The sequence below is a fragment of the Nomascus leucogenys genome, chromosome 18 (assembly GCF_006542625.1).
Source record: "Nomascus leucogenys isolate Asia chromosome 18, Asia_NLE_v1, whole genome shotgun sequence".
NCBI lineage: Eukaryota > Metazoa > Chordata > Mammalia > Primates > Hylobatidae > Nomascus > Nomascus leucogenys.
In genome coordinates, this window is record NC_044398.1 from 58309666 (window position 1) to 58334819 (window position 25154).

Here is a 25154-nt window from a genome sequence, read left to right on the forward strand (position 1 = left end):
TGCTTCCTGCCACATGGAAGAATCTGGTCTACGGTGACAGGGACAGAGTAAACTTGCAGAGAAAGAAACGGAGACAAAGGTGCTGACAGCAGTTGAAGACCTGGTTCCAATTTTTCTTGAGGCCCAAGCCACAGCTTTGCCTGTTCAACTCTTTTTGGATTCAGTGAGTAAATAAAATCACGTTCATATCTCAACAAATTTGAGCTGAGTTCCTGTCACATAAGCAAAAGCAATGTATTAAACTTAAGATATTGTCATCGACATCCCTGTGTTGAGATTCCAGTACTGTCACCCTAAAACCCCCTTGTATAAATATGATCAGAGTAGAGTAACAATTATAAAAACTTCACCTCTAATCTCTGTATTTTTCTCAGTAGCAAGGTTTTCTTTTACTTATTTTTAAGTTGGGATGATTTTTAAATTGCCTCAAATGTGCTCTTTATTTATCCACGGCTACATATATCTTTGTACAACCAAAACTAATCAGACTTGGTAAAACATTCTCCATCTATCTTGAGGATAATTTTGTGGAAGAAGTATTAAATAGTGTCTGTTTTTAGAAAGGACTTGACATTTTTGAAAGAAATGTGTTTACTGGGTATAAATTTTACACTAACTGAAAAAATGTCTGGTGGTCAAAGAAATCTAAAAGAAAGTGAAATACAATTCAGCCTAGAAAAACAACTCAAATAATTTATTTTGGGGACAGGAAACAAAAACATATTTATTTCCTGATCCTGAAAATACAGCCATGTTTTGAGACCAAGGAAGATGGATGATTTTAATGTGCAGCTAAGTTGAAAAAAATGAAAAAAAAAAATCAAGATATATGCAACACACGCACTTACTTTATAGACAACCCATTAAGAAACAGTCCCCAGCACACATTTTTACATTTCTCATGAGATTTTGGAATTTGTGCTGCAAAAGCATATGTGGAATATGTGCAAGTTAAGACACAGTCGAATCAATAGTACAGGAATGCACGCCGTGGGGTGACAGTCATCACCAGGCTCTCCATATCTCCCACAGGAGCTATTTAACAATGAAGAGTCTATTGTTCAAACTCATTTTTCCTTCCTAGAAAAACATTTCAAATGATTATACAGGATATTTTAGTATATAAGAAATACCCTAAAAGCAATAATTGTAGATAGTAACAGTTTAAACAAGAAGCTCTGTTTCATGAAGTTTTCACAGACCAGTCATTCTCTTTCCTTTTTAATTTGCTTCTTATCTATTTCATTATGGCTGTGTTTACACAAACAGGAAATTGAGAGTTTAACTTTGAAAATACGAAATAGCCTTACTAGATTATTTATATCAAAGCAATCATCTGAATAAAATTTATTTTGAAAGGCAACTCAAAAGCAAGTTGTTTTCCTGAATTATCAGGAGAGCTCTCAAATTTATAATTCAGTGGTCCCCAACCCCCGAGCCACTGATAGGTACTAGTCCATGGCCCGTTAGGAACCGGGCCACACAGCAGGAGGTAAGCAGCGGACAGGGCAGTAGGACGGCCTGAGCTCCGCCTCCTGTCAGATCAGTGGCTGCACCCGATTTCCAAAGGAGCATTGTGAACTTGCACATGCGAGGATCTACGCTGCGAGCTACTTATGAGAATCTAACTAATGCCTGATGATCTGAGGGGGAACAGTTTCATCCTGAAACCATGCCCCACACAGTGTGTCTTCCACGAAACTGGCCCCTGGTACCAAAAAGGTTGGGGTCTGCTGGAATTCATTCTGTCAGAAGAGATATAGCCTGAATACAATTTTTACTGAATTATTCTTTGAATATAGTAAATGATAAAAGTTAATGCCTACCTCTTATTTTATAGACAGCCAGTGCAAACATGGTTCTCATTTCTCTTCTTTATTTTCCACTTCTTGGTGCAAGATACCTAGATTTTCTGTTGGAAAACAGTATAGAGTGGTGTTAAACACAGGAGTTCTAGAATCACAATAACTTACCCTCTATATGCCTCAGTTTCCACATCAATAAAACTGGGATCTTAAGAGTACTTTGATTATAAAGTTGTAGTAAGGATAAAATAAGATAAATCTAGTAAAACACTTAGAAAGTATTTGAAAACAGGGTCTTGAAAAAATATTTGTACACCTATATTCATAGCAGCATTATTCATAATAGCCAAAGGTGGAAGCAACCCAATGTTTATCAACAGATAAATGAATTAAAAAAAGAATGTATGTGATATACACATAGGATGAAATATTGTTCAGTCCTAAAAAGGAAGGAGGCTGGGTGGGGTGGCTCATGCCTGTAATGCCGGCACTTTGGGAGGCCGAGATGGGAGGATCGCTTGAGACCAGGAGTTCAAGACCAGCCTGGTCAACATAGTGAGACCCTATCGCTAAAAAACAAACAAACAAACAAAAACCCACAGAAATGGTGAGATTTCTCTTGGCCAGGCACAGTGGCTCATGCCTGTAATCCCAGCACTTTGAAAGGCTGAAGTGGGTGGATCACTTGAGGTCAAGAGTTCAAGACCAGCCTGTCCAACATGGTGAAACCCCATCTCCACTAAAAACACAAAAATTAGTTGGGTGTAGTGGCATATGCCTGTAATCCCAACTACTTGGGAGGCTGAGGCAGGAGAATCACTTGAACCCGGGAGGTGGATGTTGCAGTGAGCCAAGATTGCACCACAGCACCCCAGCAAAAAAGAAAAAAATAAAAAAGAAGGAAATTCTGACGCCTGCTACAACATGGATGAAACGAGAACATTCTGCTAAATTAAACAAGCCAGTCACAAAAAGACAAATACTGTATGACTTCACTTATAAAAAGTTACCTACAATAGTCAAACTCATAGATAGAAAAGAGAATGGTAGTTGTCAGGGGATAGGGAATAGAAAGTTATTGTTTAATGGGCAGAGTTGTGTTTTACAAGATGAAAAATTCTGGAGATTAGTTCCATAACAATGTATATATACTTAACACTATTGAATTATACACATAAAAATGGCTAAGATGGTCAATTTTATGTGTATTTTACCACAATAAAAAAGAAAAAAATGGAAAACAATTTTTTAATAAGATTTTATTTTACCTTCAAACAAAATCAACTCCCCACTTATGGCATAAAGAGCTACAATAGAAAAAGGCTATTGTTTTTCTCTTTGTTTTTGAAATTTTCTGATTCAGGATTAGGCTCTTTATATGTCCTATAATATCAGGTAGTTATTTAACAAATATAGTATCAAGCCTCTGGGTTCAAATGGAAGCAAGCAATTAACTTTTTTCTAGGGCTTTTCAGGGGTTCCTGGGTGGGGACAAGTCCTGTGAGAAAGGAAGTGCCTGAAATTAGATATGCAAGCAGAGATCACAAGCACAAGTGGTGTACTCTCCACACTGTGGAATGGCACTATAAAAATTGGCAGCCAACCTGTTAACTGTTGTAAACGTAAATGAGGAAGGCTACTACAGATTCTGGTTCTTGGTCCAGTGGTAGGTCACTGTAAACTCTCCACAGGCCATAACAAAAAGAGTAAAAAGAATAAGAAGTGGCCATATTCAAGCACAAGAAGAATAAATAATATCCACCAGACCTTTGGTATTCAAAGCTCACATCAACTATTCTGACAGCAGGGGTGCTGCCAGGAGCTACAGTGATACCGAGTCATATAACATGCCACAAAGAACACAATAAAGTGACCTAACCATTGGGGAAGGGGCTATAAACTCCGAATAGATTGCAGTAAACTTAACAAGAAATATGCAGGGCTGACACAAAGAAAAATACAAATTTTATTGGATAATCTAAAAGAAGTTCTAAATAAATGGAGCAAAATACCTTGTTTTCAGATGAAAATAACTGATGTTTTAAAATTTCAAATCTCCCAAATTTCATTTATAAATGTAATATAATTCCATTCAAAATTCCAACTCCAAAATTATGTAACAAAAGAATAAAGAGAAGAATTTAAACTATTAGGCAAAATATGTAGACAACTTAATTCTGGCATGATACTAGACAGAGAGATCAATGAAAAAGATTCTAAATCCAGTGACACATCCAAAATGCATACAGATTTAGAATTAGTGAAGTGCTTTTTTAATCAATAGAGAAAGGGTAGATTTTTAATAAATAACTGCTTTAAAATTTTGTTAATTCTGAAAAGAAAATACTTAGATTCCTTACCTAACACCACATGTTATCATATATTTGTGTATTTCCTCTGTGGTTTCAATCACATATGGTGAGAATGTGATCAATGCCTTTCTTGTGTAAATTTTTATTTTTTAAAAAAGATAAAAAGAGAAATCAGATGACCAATATAACTTTGAAAAAACATTCAACTCATTATAATTTAAAAGTGCAAATTAAAATAATGAGATATGAATTTGGCCCATCAAATTGGCATTTTAAAAAATGATAGCACAAATGCCAATGAGAGTTCAAGGAAGGGGGCATTTCTATTAACTGCAGGTAAGAATGCAAATTGGTATAATCTTCTAAGGAGCAATTTGGCAATATGCTTCCACAATTTTTTTTAACAAGTTCAGACCTTTTTACCCAGCTTCCAATTGCAGAAACATGTTTAAAAAATAATAAGGACTTCAATATCTAACTATGTAACCTCAAATTCTTCCTCCTGAAAAACACCCAGAAATGTTGAATTTAAAATAAACTTCTTTTTAAAATGCTGGGGAAAAGATGAATGAGGAGGAGGAGAAGAGAAAGAGAGAGGCAGGGGGAGGAGAGAAGGAACAGAAGAGTCAGAGGAAGTGGGGAGGTGGTGTGGAGAGAAACATAAAACAGAGCAAATAAGTGTGTGAGCTAAAACTTCAGCAGCAGGGAAAAGATCTTAAAATGAAATGATTTCATTCTTACATATACAGAACTTTCTTGTTCTTTTTTAATTTTTAACCAATTCACAGCACTCCATTTAATGGCTGAGGTATAATTATTTAACCAATGTCCTATGGACTGGCATTTAGATTATTGCCAATCTTCATTTTAAATAAAGCATCTGGTGGCTGTTACCATTCCCTGGCATTCTTTGGCTTGTAGCCACGTCACTCCAATCTTTGCCTCCACATTCACAATGACTTTTCTTTTCTTTTTTTGAGACGGAGTTTTGCTCTTGTTACCCAGACTGGAGTGCAATGGCACCATCTCGGCTCACCGCAACCTCCGCCTCCCAGGTTCAAGTGATTCTCCTGCGTCAGCCTCCCTAGTAGCTGGGATTACAGGCATGTGCCACCACACCCGGCTAATTTTGTGTTTTTAGTAGAGACAGGGTTTCTCCATGTTGGTCAGGCTGGTCTTGAACTCCCGACCTCAGGTGATCCGCCCGCCTCAGCCTCCCAAAGTGCTGGGATTACAGGCATGAGCCACCGTGCCCAGCCACAATGACTTTTCTCCTGTGTCTGTCTTTTCCTCTGTATGTCTCTTATAAGGATGCCTGTCATTGGGTTTGGTCTCCATCTGGATAATCCAGGATAATCTAATCTCAACATCTTTAATTAAATATGCAAAACCCCCCCCCTTTTTTTTTTTTTTTTTTTCAAATAAGTTAGCAGTTATAGGATCTGGGGATTAGAAAGTAGAATATCTTCTTTGGCACCACCAGTCAGGACACTACAGACGTCAAGTGATTATGTTGAGTAGACAATGAGGTATATGAGATTAGAATTCAGGAAAGTGATCTGAGTTGTAAGTATGTAAATTTGGAGTTATCATCTTATAGATGTTTTTAAGCCATGAAACTGAAGGAAATCACTTAAGAAGAAAAGGAAAGGCATAGGGACCATACCTTGGGGCCCAACATAACTTAGAGGCCAGAAAAACAATAAGAACCCAGTAAAGAAAAGGGAAAATATATGGCCCATGAGAGAGAAACTTGTCTATTTTGATCACTGTTGTTTTGCCTTTATTTTAAATGGCTCCTAGCATCTAGAAAACACTCCAAAAAATATTTCTCAAATATTTATTTTTGATTGGGTGGCCAGCGAGGTAAGAAAAAAAAAAAAACTAGGCAAGTATGGAATCCCAGAATTCAAGGGAAGAAGGTTATTTTCAAAAAGGGACCATTCCTTTTCTGATTGCAGAGCTGCACAGTAGGCACTCTTGTCCTCACCAGCAGCCCTACTTTCCAAGGGCCCTCTGCAGTCTGTGTGGGTCTTGGTGCACCGCAAACAGGCCAACACTTTCAACAAGGTGAATGGATGGCTCTGGAAATGACTGAGCCAAGCACACTGCAACAGTAGCAGAATCTGTTCTGCTTCTGGACAAAGACCAATTCACTGGTATGCCCGTGGGTCAAATGGCCTAGATTTACAAAATCTGCCAGTTGATCTCCAGAGCCTATTACCAGAAAAACATGGATGAGGCTTCCAAGAAGGAGATTGAAGACATCCTCACCCAGTACAACCAGCCCCTACTGCCAGCTGACTCCCCTCACTGTAAAACCAAGAAGTTCAGAGGCCCCAGTGGCTGTGTTGGCCACCAGAAATCTTACCAATAAGCCCTCCATGAGAAATAGGTTCACTTTTATATTAAACAATGATTGTGGGATTTTAAGGTTTAAAAAAGGGGGAAAGGAGGGACTCTTTCAGGTTAAGATGATGTGAACATACACACCTATTTTTCTCCCTCCTAAAACCCCACAGAAGTATAATAAATGAGTTTTGTTTTATACCTAAACCTACTAGTGTAGGGAAAATAGTAAAGGATACAGCAGCAACAAAATTTTGGAAGTTGGCAAGCTAACCAATGTGTGATAACTCCTGAGAAACCCACATCCCTAGCTGGCAGCAAGGAAAGTTCAAAACCAACATAATTTGCACCATAGTCTTCAAAACGATCAGAAACTGGCAACACCGGAAAAATCTAAAACTGAGTGTAAAAACAGGTTTCTAAATAAGGAGATGTGGGTAAAGTTGTTTGAGAAGCAGTTAGATTCCCAAATCCCTAACCCCAACCTAGAGGAAACAGAGGAGGGATGTCTTGAGAGTGGGTATCTGGTGATCCCACATCTAGTGCTAAGAAGACCCTAGTCTTCTTCCCCAATCCGACTCCCAGAATGCTGGCAGCCAGAACTTCCTCCAGAAAGGAAAGAGAAAAACTCTTTTCTGCAGAATCTGACCTGTGTAAGAGCAAGACCTAGATACTAACTGCAGAGGTTCCTCTACAAACGGCCCACCCAGATTCCACTTCAGTGAAGATCAAAGTTAAGTCTTTCCCACAGGCTCAGTGTGCCCATCAGTTTTTTAATCTCACACTTTACTGATCAAGAGCAGAGAGCAAAGGAATTAGATGCCCAATGAAGAAAGCCTCTATCAAGAAGATGGAACCCAAAATAAGCAAAGAAAAAAAGGTAACTTTGGAGGACAGAGAAGCTTCAAAAATATATGTTATCAAAAAGAAAAAGAGAAAATATATTGCATCCATGAAACAAAAACAAGATGCCATAAAAAAGAAACATTCAGAGAACTGGAAAAGTACTCTAAGACATTAAAATATAATAGCAGAAATCGAAACTGTGATAAGGTGGGTAGGAAGAGAAAGTTGAGAAAATCTGTCAGAAAAGTGGAACCAAAAATCAAAGTGATGAAAAACAGAAAGGAAAGAAAGTTAGCGTACCATTCTAAGAGGTCCAACATCTGAGTAATGGGGCAAAGAAATCATCAATGAAACAATTCAAGAACGTTTCTTGGAAGCAAAGAACATGAGAGTACAGATAGAAAAGGCCCACAGAAAAACAGGAACAATGGACATATCATAAAATTTCAGAACTCTAAGAAGAAAAATAATTTCCTAAACTTTCAGAGAGAATAAAACAAATTACAAGCAAAGGATTGGAAATATGATCCTTTATCTCTTTTAGAGAAAAATATTGACTATTTACAATAAAACAGAGTAATTCTGGATTTTGATTTAAAATAATTGAAAGTTGGCCATGCGTGGTGGCTCACACCTGTAATCCCAACACTTTGGGAGGCCAAGGTGGGCGAATTGCTTTAGCCCAGGAGTTTGAGACCAGCCTGGGCCACATGGCAAAACTCCTTCTCTACAGAAAATTAACCAGGCGTGGTGGTACACAACTGTAATCCCAACTACTCAGGAGTCTGAGGTGGGAGGATCCCTGGAGGCCAGGAGTTCAAAGCTGCAGTGAACCACGATCACACCACTACACTCCAGCCCGAGTGACAGAGCCAGACCCTGCCTCAAAAAAGGAAGTAAATAAACAAATAAAATAAAATAATTAAAAGGTCAGAAGTGGGGGATGTGCTGTAAAGGCAATGCAATTGGCTATACATTGACAATTGTGGAGTGATGGGTACATGGGAATTCATTATATTATACATTCATCATATAATTCTCTTTGAACATATTTTAAATTTTCTATAATACAGAGTTCTTTTTATGAACAAAGAGGGAATGACAGGAATGATTTAGATTTCTTTTTTTTTTAATTTTTTTTGCACACAAAAACAATAAACATTTTCTAAAAATACATACAAACAAAAAGATGCTTATCAAACATATTAGGAAGGTTGCACATGGGAAGACGGGGAATAGAAATGGGGAGTGGGAATCAAAATAAATGAGAGAGGGACTTTATATGGATCAGTGATAATAACTCAATCCTCTATTTGACGAAGAAGGAGAAGGAAGAGGAAGAAAAAGAAAGTGGGATAAAGGATCAGAAAGGGAGGAAAACAGAAAAAATTAGAGTATGACTCCAGGATAGACCTGTTTTATTGTCACTGAGTTGGTTGGTTGGTTTGTCTGTTGTATTTTTCATATGTTTCGCCATGTTGGCCAGACTGGTCTCGAACTCCTAGCCCGAAGTGATCAACCCACCTCGGCCCCCCAGAGTGCCGGGACCACAGGCGTGAGCCACCACATCCAGCCCCCAGATTGCTTCTGGCCTCCGTGGTATACCTCCTAGACGGGGCGGTCGGGCAGAGGCGCTCCCCACATCCCAGACGGGGTGGCCGGGCAGAGGCGCTCCTCACTTCCCAGACGGGGCGGCCGGGCAGAGGTGCTCCTCACTTCCCAGATGGGGCGGCCGGGCAGAGGCGCTCCTCACTTCCCAGACGGGGCAGCCAGGCAGAGGCGCTCCTCACTTCCCAGACAGGGCGGCCGGGCAGAGGTGCTCCTCACTGCCCAGACGATGGGTGGCCGGGCAGAGGCGCTCCTCACTTCCCAGACGGGGCGGCCGGGCAGAGGCGCTCCCCACTTCCCAGACGATGGGTGGCCGGGCAGAGGCGCTCCTCACTTCCCAGACGATGGGTGGCCGGGCAGAGGCGCTCCTCACTTCCCAGACGGGGTGGCCGGGCAGAGGCGCTCCTCACTTCCCAGACGAGGTGGCCGGGCAGAGGCGCTCCTCACTTCTTCCCAGACGGGGCGGCCGGACAGAGGCGCTCCTCACTTCTTCCCGGACGGGGTGGCCGGGCAGAGGCGGTCCTCACTTCCCAGACGTGGCGGCCGGGCAGAGGCGCTCCCCACTTCTTCCCAGACGGGGTGGCCGGGCAGAGGCGCTCCTCACTTCTTCCCAGACGGGGCGGCCAGGCAGAGGCACTCCTCACTTCTTCCCAGACAGGGCGGCCAGGCAGAGGCGCTCCTCACTTCCCAGACAATGGGTGGCCGGGCAGAGGCGCTCCTCACCTCCCAGACGGGGTGGCGGCCGGGCAGGGGCTGCAATCCCAGCACCCTGGTAGGCCAAGGCAGGCGGCTGGGAGGCGGAGGCTGCCGCGAGCCAAGACCACGCCACCGCACTCCAGCCCGGGCGACACGGAGCACCGAGTGAGCGAGACTCCGCCCGCAGTCCCAGCACTTCGGGAGGCCGAGGCGGGCAGAGCACTCGGGGTCAGGAGTCGCAGAGCAGCGTGGCCAACATGGCAAAACCGCGCCTGCAGCCAAAGGAGGAAAAGCAGGCTGGCGAGCGCTGGCAGTCCCAGGCAGTCCGCGGTGCGGGGCAGCAGCGAGCCGAGTAGATTACATGCAGCCTGGGCCACAGAGGGAAAAGAAAGAAGAAAGAAAAAGGAAGGAAGGAAGGAAGGAAGGAAGGAAGGAAGGAAGGAAGGAAGGAAGGAAGGAAGGAAGGCAGGCAGGCAGGCAGGCAGGCAGGCAGGCTGGCTTTAGATTTCTTAGCAACACTGGAAGCAAGAAGACAATGAAGCAATGGCATCAAAATCCTGAAAGAAAATTATTTCCAAAACAGAATTCTATACCTAGACAAACTGTAAATCAAGTGCAAGGGAAGTGCCCAAGTAGATGAATTGGCCTTAGCTGAATCAATGGCTGTCCATTCATTTCTCTTGGAAGTAAGACAGAGTATTTGGATACTGAAACAAGTAGGTTTGTGTGTGTATATATATATATATGTTTTTTTTGTTTTTTTGTGTTTTTTTTTTGAGACGGAGTCTCGCTCTGTCACCCAGCCTGGAGTGCAGTGGTGCGATCTCGGCTCACTGCCAGCTCTGCCTCCCGGGTTCATGCCATTCTCCTGCCTCAGCCTCCCAAGTAGCTGGGACTACAGGTGCCTGCCACCACACCCGGCTAATTTTTTTGTATTTTTAGTAGAGACGGGGTTTCACCGTGTTAGCCAGGATGGTCTCGATCTCCTGACCTTGTGATCTGCCCGCCTCGGCCTCCCAAAGTGCTCGGATTACAGGCGTGAGCCACCGCGCCCGGCCAGGTTTGTATATTTGATAATGGAAATAGGAGGTATTTCTCTTTAATGTGCTTCTGATTGCTTTACTTTGAGGAACTCATAATCTAATGGAACATATGGACGTATAAACAGGTAATGTTTGTGTGTACCAAAACAAAATATACTAAGTTCTCCTATAGAGCTATGTTTAGCAGCTTATGGGACTCCAGCTTTGTGCCTCGAGAAAGGATTTATGGAGCAAGTAATGCCCGAGATGAGCCTTAAAGAATGTATAGTAGTTACACAAGTAAAGAAGGAAGGAAAAGGTATTGAAGGTGGTGAAATCACCATTAATAAAGGCATAAAGGAATAAAACATCATGGTGTATATAGAATACTAGCACAGAACAAAACACAAGGTTGGACCCCGTGCATGGTTCACGCCTGTAATCCCAGCACTTTGGGAGGCCAAGGCAGGAGGATCACTTGAGGCCAGGAGTTTGACAACAGCCTGAGCAAGACAGCAAAACCTTGTCTCTACACATTTTTTTTTTAAAAAAAACTAGCTGGGTGTGGTGGCGTGTGCGGTGGTCCTAGCTTCTCAAGAGTCTGAGGCGGGAGGATCACTTGAGCCCCAGCAGTCAAGGCTGCAGTGAGCTGTGATCATGCCACTGCATTACAGCCTGGGTGACAATAATGCTTATTGACATGGACCTGGCATATCTAGTGTGACTAGAGATCATAGATGAAATTGGAAAGTATTATGCAGCTATTTGTTATCTGAGTATTGGGTTTATTGTCATGAAACAGCAGAGTCGGGAAACAAGGTGCTGGGCAGGCGCGGTGACTCACACCTGTAATCCCAGCACTCTGGGAGGCCGAGATGGGCGAATCACTTGAGGTCAGGAGTTTGAGACCAGCCTGGCCAACATGGCAAAACTCCATCTCTACTAAAAATACAAAAATTAGCCAGGCATGGTGGCACACGCCTGTAATCCCAGCTACTCAGGAGGCTGAGGCAGGAGAATTGCTTGAACCCGGGAGGCAGAGATTGCAATGAGCCAAGATCTCACCACTGCACTCCAGCCTGGGTGACAGAGTGAGATTCCAGAAAAAAAAAAAAAAAAGAAGGAAGGAAGGAGAGAAAGAGAAAGAGAGGAAAGAAAGAAAGAAAAAGAAAGAAAGAAAGAAGAAAGAAAGAAAGAAAGAAAGAAAGAAAGAAAGAAAGAGGAAAGAAAGAAAGAAAGAAAGAAAGAAAGAAAGAAAGAAAGAAAGAAAAGAAAGAAAGGAAAGAAAGAAAGAAAAAGAAAGAAAGAAAGAGAGGGAAAAGGAAGGAAGGAAGGAAGGAAGGAAGGAAAAAGAAAGAAAGAAAAAGAAAGGAAGGAAGGAAAGAAAGAAGGAAAGAAGAAAGAAAGAAAGAAAGAAAGAAAGAAAGAAGAAAGAAAGAAAGAGAAAGAAAGAAAGATGAAAACTGTATTCTGCAGTAGGAGTTAAGGATCTAGAAAGTTTAGGAAACAACCAAGGTGGTAAGTTCCTTAGCATCTTAAATGTTTCTCCTACCAGTGGACTTCTACACTCAGTCTTAGGAATAGTCTGGATGGCTCACAGTTCACAAATTCGTTTACTAAGGTTGAATTTAGCCCTGGCTTATATTTCATTGATTTAATTCAGCCATGTTTATCATCATTTATTCATTTGCCAGTTGATTCTACAAAAAATTTTAAGCACCTATTTGCATAGACACTGTTGACATAAAATAGTCTTTGTGGTGTCTGTAGTCCAATGAGAGAGGCAGATGCTAAAGAAATACAGGCACAATTAATACATAAAAGGCATTTTTATGTGGCACACAGTCCCTGCCATATGACCCAACCAGAAGGTTCAAGTATTTCAGTACAATTTAGGTCAACTTCAATATTAAAAATACTTCGTAAGTACAATAGTAATTTTTACTGCGTATTATAAACAAGGGCCAAGAAAAAAAACCCTAATTTGATCTGTATATTTGTTAATTTTCAATGAAAATACTAATTACTCTTTACCCATTTCCATGAAACTCCAAATTTTTATTTGTGATGAGTCCAGGTCTATTGGATAGACTTCAGCATTAGTAAAATGACAGAACATATTACAGGGAAAGTATAAGAACATACAGATTCATTTTCTTTTAAGCTTGAAAAAAGGATTCTTTGACTCAAATAGAGCTTCTGTTTGGTGAATTAATGGGTCACCATAACCAAATAATTGTAAGTCACAATTTAACTGAAAACCAGAGGGTAAAAATAGCAAAGACTAAAGGTATAATATCCTTCTTTCTTCGTCTTTGCTTCTGAAAGGTGTGTCTTTCCTGAACTATGAATCACTGCCATAGACTTTGCAAATTTGTTCCATAAGAGGGAAGTACCAGAGCAGCAGTAATGTTCTCATCGCAGGCTTCGCTGCTTCGGAAGGAAGAGGGGCACAGTCTATATAGTTTGGATAACTCTCATTCCCCACAGGTCGCATAAAATGGAAACTGTTAAAACATAAATATTCTGCATTGTTTCACATTACCTTCAAACAACAACTGTGATGACTATACTAACAGCAGGCATGATCTTACTGCCTCCTTTCCTTCCTAAACTTGAGTCTTGGGTATCATCATAATCAACATTATAAAGCTTCCAAAATCTCAATCCTAAAAAGTAAATGAAAGTATGGTCCATAAAATTTACGGCTTATGCTTAGTATTTTGGCAACTATTGCTACTCCATAGGCCTGAAAGTAAAATAAATAGGGCTTGAATTTTGAGTCAAAATCAAAATTAAGGTTTTCTTTTTCTTTTATGACTTGGCTTGCTATAGAATTCTGATTGCTACAGAAAAAATTCTGAAAAATTTTTGGTAAAATTCTGATTGCTAAAAAATTTTTACCAAATTCCCAGATTAATAATTGTTATCTTAGCCAAAGTTTTTCAACATTGTTAAAACATAGCATTGTCTAAAGTCTCTCTCTCTATGTGTATGTGTGTTAGTGTATGTATATATTGATGCACACAGACTTTATTTATAATTTTTGCATGCCCTAAAATTTCTGTTTATATACTCTTTCTGATTGTTTTTCCAAAAAATTAACATCCACGTTTACTTATTAGCTTCTCTCCTAAGATAGTTTTCTTTCCATATATGAAACAAAGTTGAAAATAGCTTCTTTTACATCATATAGTAATAAGTATCACGTATTTTCTTCTTTGTCTTCCCAATTACTATTGCTTGAACAATGATGATAATGAGTTTGTGGGTGGAATTATCATTACTTTATACTTCTTTACCCTCTTTTGTGTAATTCAGGGTCCAGTGTACTGCTTTTACCCTCTTTTGTGTAATTCAGGTACAGCAGCACCACATAGTGGACATTTTGATACTTCTCCGTGAAGAATCATTTCACTTACCTTAAAAGTATGCAATTGGTTTGCTTTAAGGAATGCAATTTGTGTGGATATTGCTGAAGATTATCTCTCTTAATATTGCTCTGGTGAGACAACATGTGAAGTTGCAGATTTCACCTAATATAATAATAATAATCAGCCTCACAGTTATTGTGAAAAGATAAAAGAGAAGTATTTTAAAATAAGTGTGAAGATACACATAAGTCTGTGCTTCGAATTTACTATGTAATACTAATTATTTCCTAAAGTAGACTTTGTAAGGGAAGCAAAGCCAATGCTTAGATTTTTAGTAATAATAATTCTCAGAGTAAGTCATTCATCCTCATCCATATTCCTATATATCTATAGAAAGACGCCTAATAGAGGTAATTGTTGCTGTTGTGATTTTTTTTTTTTTGGGTGCTCACTACTTTTTTTTTTTTATACTTTAGGTATTAGGGTACATGTGCACAATGTGCAGGTTTGTTACATATGTATCCATGTGCCATGTTGATTTCCTGCACCCATTAACTCGTCATTTAGCATTAGGTATATCTCCTAATGCTGTCCCTCCCCCCTCCCACAACCCCACAACAGTCCCCAGAGTGTGATGTTCCCCTTCCTGTGTCCATGAGTTCTCATTGTTCAATTCCCACCCATGAGTGAGAACATGCGGTGTTTGGTTTTTTATCCTTGTGATAGTTTACTGAGAATGATGTTTTCCAGTTTCATCCATGTCCCTACAAAGGACATGAACTCATCATTTTTTATGGCTGCATAGTATTCCATGGTGTATATGTGCCACATTTTCTTAATCCAGTCTATCGTTGTTGGACATTTGGGTTGGTTCCAAGTCTTTGCTATTGTGAATAGTGCCACAATAAACATACGTGTGCATGTGTCTTTATAGCAGCATGATTTATAGTCCTTTGGGTATATACCCAGTAATGGGATGGCTGGGTCAAATGGTATTTCTAGTTCGAGATCCCTGAGGAATCGCCACACTGACTTCCACAATGGTTGAACTAGTTTACAGTCCCACCAACAGTGTAAAAGTGTTCCTATTTCTCCACATCCTCTCCAGCACCTGTTGTTTCCTGCTTTTTTAATGATGGCCATTCTAACTGGTGTGAGATGGTATCTCACTGTGGTTTTGATTTGCATTTCTCTGATGGCCAGTGATGATGAGCATTTCCTCATGTGTTTTCTGGCTGCATAAATGTCTTCTTTTGAGAAGTGTCTGTTCATGTCCTTCACCCACTTTTTGATGGGGTTGTTTGTTTTTTTCTTGTAAATTTGTTTGAGTTCATTGTAGATTCTGGATATTAGCCCTTTGTCAGATGAGTAGGTTGCAAAAATTTTCTCCCATTCTGTAGGTTGCCTGTTCACTCTGATGGTAGTTTCTTTTGCTGTGCAGAAGCTCTTTAGTTTAATGAGATCCCATTTGTCAATTTTGGCTTTTGTTGCCATTGCTTTTGGTGTTTTAGACATGAAGTCCTTGCCCATGCCTATGTCCTGAATGGTATTGCCTAGGTTTACTTGTAGGATTTTAATGGTTTTAGGTCTAACATTTAAGTCTTTAATCCATCTTGAATTAATTTTTGTATAAGGTGTAAGGAAGTGATCCAGTTTCAGCTTTCTACATATGGCTAGCCAGTTTTCCCAGCACCATTTATTAAATAGGGAATCCTTTCCCCATTGCTTGTTTTTGTCAGGTTTGTCAAAGATCAGATAGTTGTAGCTATGCGGCATCATTTCTGAGGGCTCTGTTCTGTTCCATTGATCTATGTCTCTGTTGTGGTACCAGTACCATGCTGTTTTGGTTACTGTAGCCTTGTAGTATAGTTTAAAGTCAGGTAGCGTGATGCCTCCAGCTTTGTCCTTTTGGCTTAGGATTGACTTGGCGATGCGGGCTCTTTTTTGTTCCATATGAACTTTAAAGTAGTTTTTTCCAATTCTGTGAAGAAAGTCATTGGTAGCTTGATGGGGATGGCATTGAATCTATAAATTACCCTGGGCAGTATGGCCATTTTCACGATATTGATTCTTCCTACCCATGAGCATGGAATGTTCTTCCATTTGTTTGTATCCTCTTTTATTTCATTGAGCAGTGGTTTGTAGTTCTCCTTGAAGAGGTCCTTCACATCCCTTGTAAGTTGGATTCCTAGGTATTTTATTCTCATTGAAGCAATTGTGAATGGGAGTTCACTCATGATTTGGCTCTCTGTGTGTCTGTTATTGGTGTACAAGAATGCTTGTGATTTTTGTACATTGATTTTGTATCCTGAGACTTTGCTGAAATTGCTAATCAGCTTAAGGAGATTTTGGGCTGAGACAATCAGGTTTTCTAGATATACAATCATGTCGTCTGCAAACAGGGACAATTTGACCTCCTCTTTTCCTAATTGAATACCCTTTATTTCCTTTTCCTGCCTGATTGCTCTGGCCAGAACTTCCAGCACTATGTTGAATAGGAGCGGTGAGAGAGGGCATCCCTGTCTTGTGCCAGTTTTCAAAGGGAATGCTTCCAGTTTTTGCCCATTCAGTATGATATTGGCTGTGGGTTTGTCATAGATAGCTCTTATTATTTTGAGATACGTCCCATCAATACCTAATTTATTGAGAGTTTTTAGCATGAAGGGTTGTTGAATGTTATCAAAGGCCTTTTCTGCATCTATTGAGATAATCATGTGGTTTTTGTCTTTGGTTCTGTTTATATGCTGGATTACATTTATTGATTTGCATATGTTGAACCAGCCTTGCATCCCAGGGATGAAGCCCACTTGATTATGGTGGATAAGCTTTTTGATGTGCTGCTGGATTCGGTTTGCCAGTATTTTATTGAGGATTTTTGCATCAATGTTCATCAAGGATATTGGTCTGAAATTCTCTTTTTTGGTTATGTCTCTGCCAGGCTTTGGTATCAGGACGATGCTGGCTTCATAAAATGTGTTAGAGAGGATTCCCTCTTTTTCTATCGATTGGAATAGTTTCAGAAGGAATGGTACCAGTTCCTCCTTGTACCTCTGGTAGAATTCGGCTGTGAATCCATCAGGTCCTGGACTCTTTTTGGTTGGTAAGCTATTGATTATTGCCACAATTTCAGAGCCTGTTATTGGTCTATTCAGAGATTCAACTTCTTCCTGGTTTAGTCTTGGGAGGGTGTATTTGTCGAGGAATTTATCCATTTCTTCTAGATTTTCTAGTTTATTTGCATAGAGGTGTTTGTAGTATTCTCTGATGGTAGATTGTATTTCTGTAGGATCGGTGGTGATATCCCCTTTTTCATTTTTTATTGCATCTATTTGATTCTTCTCTCTTTTCTTCTTTATTAGTCTTGCTAGCGGTCTATCAATTTTGTTGATCTTTTCATAAAACCAGCTCCTGGATTCATTAATTTTTGAAGGGTTTTTTGTGTCTCTATTTCCTTCAGTTCTGCTCTGATTTTAGTTATTTCTAGCCTTCTGCTAGCTTTTGAATGTGTTTGCTCTTGCTTTTCTAGTTCTTTTAATTGTGATGTTAGGGTGTCAATTTTGGATCTTTCCTGCTTTCTCTTGTGGGCATTTAGTGCTATAAATTTCCCTCTACATACTGCTTTGAATGTGTCCCAGAGATTCTGGTATGTTGTGTATTTGTTCTCATTGGTTTCAAAGAACATCTTTATTTCTGCCTTCATTTCATTATGTACCCAATAGTCATTCAGGAGCAGGTTGTTCAGTTTCCATGTAGTTGAGCGGTTTTGAGTGAGTTTCTTAATCCTGAGTTCTAGTTTGATTGCACTGTGGTCTGAGAGACAGTTTGTTATAATTTCTGTTCTTTTACATTTGCTGAGGAGAGCTTTACTTCCAACTATGTGGTCAATTTTGGAATAGGTGTGGTGTGGTGCTGAAAAAAATGTATGTTCTGTTGATTTGGGGTGGAGAGTTCTGTAGATGTCTATTAGGTCCACTTTATGTAGAGCTGAGTTCAATTCCTGGATATCCTTGTTAACTTTCTGTCTCGTTGATCTGTCTAATGTTGACAGTGGGGTGTTAAAATCTCCCATTATTATTGTGTGGGAGTTTAAGTCCCTTTGTAGGTCACTCAGGACTTGCTTTATGAATCTGGGTGCTCCTGTGTTGGGTGCATATATATTTAGGATAGTTAGCTCTTCTTGTTGAATTGATCCCTTTACCATTATGTAATGGCCTTCTTTGTCTCTTTTGATCTTTGTTGGTTTAAAGTCTATTTTATCAGAGACTAGGATTGCAACCCCTGCCTTTTTTTGTTTTCCATTTGCTTGATAGATCTTCCTCCATCCCTTTATTTTGAGTCTATGTGTGTCTCTGCATGTGAGATGGGTTTCCTGAATACAGCACACTGATGGGTCCTGACTCCTTATCCAGTTTGCCAGTCTGTGTCTTTTAATTGGAGCATTTAGCCCATTTACATTTAAAGTTAATATTGTTATGTGTGAATCTGATCCTGTCATTATGATGTTAGTTGGTTATTTTGCTCGTTAGTTGATGCAGTTTCTTCCTAGCCTCGATGGTCTTTACAATTTGGCATGTTTTTGCAGTGGCTGGTACCGGTTGTTCCTTTCCATGTTTAGTGCTTCCTTCAGGAGCTCTTTTAGGGCAGGCCTGGTGGTGACAAAATCACTCAGCATTTGCTTGTCTGTAAAGTATTTTATTTGTCCTTCACTTATGAAGCTTAGTTTGGCTGGATATGAAATTCTGGGTTGAAAATTCTTTTCTTTAAGAATGTTGGATATCGGCCCCCACTCTCTTCTGGCTTGTAGAGTTTCTGCTGAGAGATCAGCTGTTAGTCTGATGGGCTTCCCTTTGTGGGTAACCCGACCTTTCTCTCTGGCTGCCCTTAACATTTTTTCTTTCATTTCAACTTTGGTGAATCTGACAATAATGTGTCTTGGAGTTGCCCTTCTCGAGGAGTATCTTTGTGGCGTTCTCTGTATTTCCTGAATCTGAATGCTGGCCTGCCTTGCTAGATTGGGGAAGTTCTCCTGGATAATATCTTGCAGAGTGTTTTCCAACTTGGTTCCATTCTCCCCGTCATTTTCAGGTACACCAATCAGACGTAGGTTTGGTCTTTTCACATAGTCCCAAATTTCTTGGAGGCTTTGTTCATTTCTTTTTATTCTTTTTTCTCTAAACTTCCCTTCTCTCTTCATTTCATTCATTTCATCTTCCATCAGCGATACCCTTTCTTCCAGTTGATCGCATCTGCTACTGAGGCTTCTGCAATCTTCGCGTAGTTCTCGAAACTTGGCTTTCAGCTCCATTGGCTCCTTTAAGCCCTTCTCTCCATTGGTTATTCTAGTTATCCATTCTTCTAATTTTTTTTCAAAGTTTTTAACTTCTTTGCTATTGTTTTGAATTTCCTCTCGTAGCTCAGAGTAATTTGATCATCTGAAGCCTTCTTCTCTCAACTCGTCAACGTCATCCTCCATCCAGCTTTGTTCCTTTGCTGGTGAGGAACTGCGTTCCTTTGGAGGAGGAGCGGTGCTCTGCTTTTTAGAGTTTCCAGTTTTTCTGCTGTGTTTTTTCCCCATCTTTGTGTTTTTATCTACTTTTTGTCTTTGATGATGGTGATGTACAGATGGGTTTTTGGTGTGGATGTCCTTTCTGTTTGTTAGTTTTCCTTCTACCAGATAGGACCCTCAGCTGCAGGTCTGTTGGAGTTTACTAGAGGTCCACTCCAGACCCTGTGTGGCTGGGTGTCAGCAGCAGTGGCTGCAGAACAGCGGATTTTCGTGAGACCACAAATTCAGCTGTCTGATAGTTCCTCTGGAAGTTTTGTCTCAGAGTAGTACCCGGCCAAATGAGGTGTCAGTCTGTCCCTACTGGGAGGGTGCCTCCCAGTTACGCTGCTCAGGGGTGAGGGACCCACTTTAGGAGGCAGTCTGTCAGTTCTCAGATCTCCAGCTGCGTGCTGGGAGAACCACTACTCTCTTCAAAGCTGTCAGTCAGGGACATTTAAGTCTGTGGAGGTTCCTGCTGAGTTTTTGTTTGTCTGTGCCCTGCCCCCAGAGGTGGAGCCTACAGAGGCAGGCAGGCCTCCTTGAGCTGTGGTGGGCTCCACCCAGTTCGAGCTTCCTGGCTGCTTTGTTTACCTAAGCAAGCCTGGGCAATGGCGGGCGCCCCTCTCCCAGCCTTGCTGCCGCCTTGCAGCTTGATCTCAGACTGCTGTGCTAGCAATCAGTGAGACTCCGTGGGCATAGGACCCTCCGAGCCAGGTGCGGGACACAATCTCCTAGTGTGCCGTTTTCCAGGCCCGTTGGAAAAGAGCAGTATTAGGATGTGACTGACCCGATATTCCAGGTGCCGTCTGTCACCCCTTTCTTTGACTAGGAAAGGGAACTCCCTGACCCCTTGCGCTTCCCGAGTGAGGCAATGCCTCGCCCTGCTTCGGCTCGTGCACAGTGCGCTTCACCGACTGTCCTGCACCCACTGTTTGGCACTCCCTAGTGAGATGAAACCGGTACCTCAGGCAGAAATGCAGAAATCACCCGTCTTCTGTGTCGCTGGGGCTGGGAGCTGGAGACCGGAGCTGTTCCTATTCGGCCATCTTGGCTCCACCTGCTGTTGTGATTATATCAAGGCACAAAGAAAAAAAATAATGTATGCTATCCCAGGAGTTGATATGTAAATCCAGTTAGCAAAGAGAAAAGTTATGTTAATATTAACATTCTCATTTTCTTTTGCCACAGTAAGCCTGGATTTGTCAGACATCAATTAAAATCGGGATGTGAGCATGGATTTTACACATTCATGGAGAAACAAAGAGCTGCCATATAAATGCAATAATACAGTATTTAATATTGTTCTAATACTCGCACCACTTTTTGTCCCACAATAATTTATCCTCCCTGACTCAGCGTACAACTCCCTGGCTAGATTGGAACAGAAACAAACTGACAACCCGGAGAGGAAGCATTGTGTAGAAGGGACAACTCACCCCCAGCCCCATGCTTTAGGGGCTTCACACAGTTTGTTCATAGAATCAGACTCACTGGAAATATTTGGGACTTCGAATGGTGCAAGGTGAAAAGGAGCAAAGGGAGTCATTTGCAAAAGATAAAATCACAGTCACTTCTACAGAGTTCAATCATGCAATCACTTGTTGAATTAACCAGACAACATTTCTCAGTTAACGTCTACATACAAAGCACTGATCCAGGCACTATGGACTATATAGCAGGGGTTGGCAAACCACAGCTAGTATGTGGCCTGTTTTTCTACAGCCTGTGAGCTGGGGATGAATTTACATTTTAAAAGATTGTTTAGAAAGAGGACAGAGAAAGTAAAGAATATATGACAGAGATATTTTGCCAGCAAAACCTAAAATACTGACTATCTTGTCTTTTACAGAAAAAGTTTGCTGACCCCTGCCATCGAGACAGATTTAACACTCAGTAAAGTTAGAGTCTAGAAAGGACACTAAAACATAACAATAGAACAAACTCAATAACTTATAACTTTCGACCATTTACTGTGTATTCAGAACTGGGTTAAGGCTGGTTGTGATGGGTGATACCTGTCATCTCAGCACTTTGGGAGGCCCAGGCGGGAGCATTGCTTGAGCCCAGGAGTTTGATACCAGCCTGGGCAATATAACAAGACCCCATTTCTACAAAAAATATCAAATAAAAATTAGCCATAAGAGGTGGTACATGGCCGGGCACGGAGGCTCACGCTTGTAATCCCAGCACTTTGGGAGGCTGAGGCGGGCAGATCACGAGGTCAGGAGATCGAGACCACGGTGAAACCCCGTCTCTACTAAAAATGCAAAAAAATAGCCGGGCGTGGTGGCGGGCGCCTGTAGTCCCAGCTACTCGGAGAGGCTGAGGCAGGAGAATGGCATGAACCCGGGAGGCGGAGCTTGCAGTGAGCCGAGATTGCGCCACTGCACTCCAGCCTGGGTGACAAAGCGAGACTCCGTCTCAAAAAAAAAAAAAAAAAAAAAGAGGTGGCACATACCTGTAGTCTCAGACACTTGGGAGGCTGAGGAAGGAAAATCGCTTCAACCCAACATTTTGATGCTACACTGGGCTATGAATGCACCACTGCACTCCAGCCTGGCTGACAGAGCTAGACCCTGTCTCTTACAAAGATTAATTAATTGGTCTGGGCGCAGTGGCTCACACCTGTAATCCCAGCACTTTGGGAGTCCACGGCGGGTGAATCACAAGGTCAGGAGATTGAGACCATCCTGGCCAACATGGTGAAACCCTGTCTCTACTAAAAATACAAAAATTAGCCAGGCGTGGTGGTGTGCACCTGTAGTCCCAGCTACTCAGAAGGCTGAGGCAGGAGAATCGCTTGAACCCAGGAGGCAGAGGTTGCAGTGAGCCGAGATCGCACCACTGCGCTCCAGCCTGGGGGACAGAGTGAGACTCTATCTCAAAAAAAAATTAAAAGCTAAAATAGTATTGGGGTAAGTGTACTATATTCGTTATTTCACTTAATCTTCACCAAAGAAAGTATGAGGTAGTTATAATTATTATCAATTTAACAATGAATAACCCAAGACTTAAAAAGACTAATAAATAAGATCATGTAAATGGCCAAATCTGGGACTAAAATCTAGGCCATCTAGCCCACAGCACTTAACCACTCAGTTCAGGTACATAAATAAGAATGAAAAAAAGAGTAGAGAAATATAAAACTACAATGTACCACAGCAAAAGAGAGATGGCAGATAACACCTCCAGAGGGCTGTTCAGGGTAGGTCCTTGGACATGGTAGTTTTTAAGTTGGGCCTTGGAAGATGGGAGTGATTCAGATGCTCTGACTGCAGGAAAGGGCAGTCAGCTTTGGAAGAGCCTAGGGGCAGAAGCATTGAGGGTGTTGGGGAGCGGTGAGCTCCCCACTGAGCAGAAAGAGAATGTACAGGAAGATACTACTGGGAGATGAGTAGGAAACCTCGGTTAGAGCTAGACTGTGGATGGCGTTGAACAAAGGAAAAATGGGGAATTTAAATAAATGAAAGTGACTGGACATTTATGACTAAACAGTTGATACAATCAGCCCTGTGCTCTGGGGAGATTAATCTTACAAGGGTGTTTTGGATGGATTAGAAGAAGAACTAGAGACAGGAAAATAAATGAGCAGGCTATTAACAATAATCCAGATCTGAGATTGATGAAGACCTGAACTAGAGTAGAGACAGTGAAAACAGCATGCTAGAGAGGAGAATGTATTGTTAAAGTCTCCATCTACCAAAGCCACTCGCTAAGTAGTGCAAGAGGGAAAAGGTAAGTGGCCTGGCAATGGCAATCCCCCCCCCCACATCCTCAGACCCCCAATAAAGGCCAAATGTTGTCTTCTTTTGATAATTGTCACTAATTTTTCCCCAGCCTTGTGCCACACTCTACCATGCATAAACACATACACACGGGTACACACATATACGGACATCAGTTTTACTGACTGAAGATCCCAATATTGGTTATCTTGATAAAGTCAAATTTACTTTAATGGAATTTCACCTGAATAAAAACGTCAGTGTTTTCAGGTTGATTGGGGAGGTAGGGGAAACAATGCCACACAGTATGATTTACCATGTTTACAATCCACAGGAATTGCCCTCTACATGGGTTGTGACATCTATACCCAAGTCGACAACTCACACTTCAGACATATAGGCCTTGGTTTAATGAATCTGTCACTTTAAAACATGGACTGTAGGCCAGGCATGGTGGCTCACGCTTGTCATCCCAGCACTTTGGGAGACTGAGGCGGGAGGATCACTTGAGGTGAGGAGTTCAAGACCAGCCTAGGCAACATAGTGAGACCCCGTCTCTATAAAATTTTTTTAAAAATTAGCTGGGTGTGGTGATCTCAACTGTAGTCCTAGCTACTCAGGGAGCTAGGACAGAAGCATCGCTTTAGCCCAGGAGGTCAAGGCTTCAGTGAGCTATGATGGTGCCACTGCACTCCAACCTGGGTGACAGAGAGAGACACTATTTCAATTTTTGTAAAATTAAAAAATTAAAATTAAAATTGAGTGTCTATTCAGCAGGAGGAAGAGAAGGTTCAATCTCTGCCCTTGAGAAGCTAAGAGTTTAATAGGCAAATGGAATATATATGCCAAATGAATACAGGACATTTTAATAAGGCAACACGTTAATGCCATCAAATTGTATTCCTTTGGAGCACTTAAGGCATGTATTCCTTTTCTGAATAGCTGAATAATCTGAACAGGTGAGTTTACCCATTGTTTCACTCCCCATTTACATGTCCAACCTCTTTATTTCAAACTCCCTGAATAAACTTTTTTAAATGCTACTCACTACCATCACTCCTTAAACAGTATCTGGGCCTTGCTGGGACAGATTGGTGGTGAGTCCATAACAAAGGGCAGGAAGTGACTTGGTAAATTCTTTTTTTTTTTTTTGAGACGGAGTCTCACTCTGTTGCTCAGGCTGGAGTTTAGTGGCGCGATCTCAGCTCACTGCAACCTCCACGTCCTGGGTTCAAGCAATTCTCCTGCCTCAGGCTCCCGAGTAGCTGGGATTACAGGCACCCGCCACACGCCCAGCTAATTTTTGTATTTTTAGTAGAGATGGGGTTTCACATGTTGGCCAGGCTGGTCTCGAACTCCTGACCTTGTGATCCACCCGCCTTGGCCTCCCAAAGTGCTGGGATTACAGGCGTGAGCCACCGCGCCTGGCTGTGACTTGGTAAATTCTAGGAACTTACCAAAGCCAAGCATAGAAGGCTGTTATCTCGAAATTGTGATTACTTCAAGCCAAGGTAGAGAGATGAAAATGTAGATGAGAGCAAAAGCAAATTCAAAAGCCAAACATGGCTATATTAAGCATTGAGGTGAAAGAGTAGGGTGAGGACCCAAACCACTGGCAACTACACTGGAAGCCAAGAGAGTGAGAGAACGGAATGCAGAGCAGTGGAGCTGGTGAGTCAGGCATCTGAGACAGTAGGTCCTTGTTCTGTAAATGTGCAGTGAAGTCTTGCCTGGCTACATGGAGAGAGGAGCCCCTTAAAGGTGACACCAAACTGGACAGCCACAGTCTACTGATCATAAATGTGTTCTGGATTGGGAGGTGTTACAGGACAGTGGGACTAATAAATCTAAGTGCATGCATGCTGAAAGGAT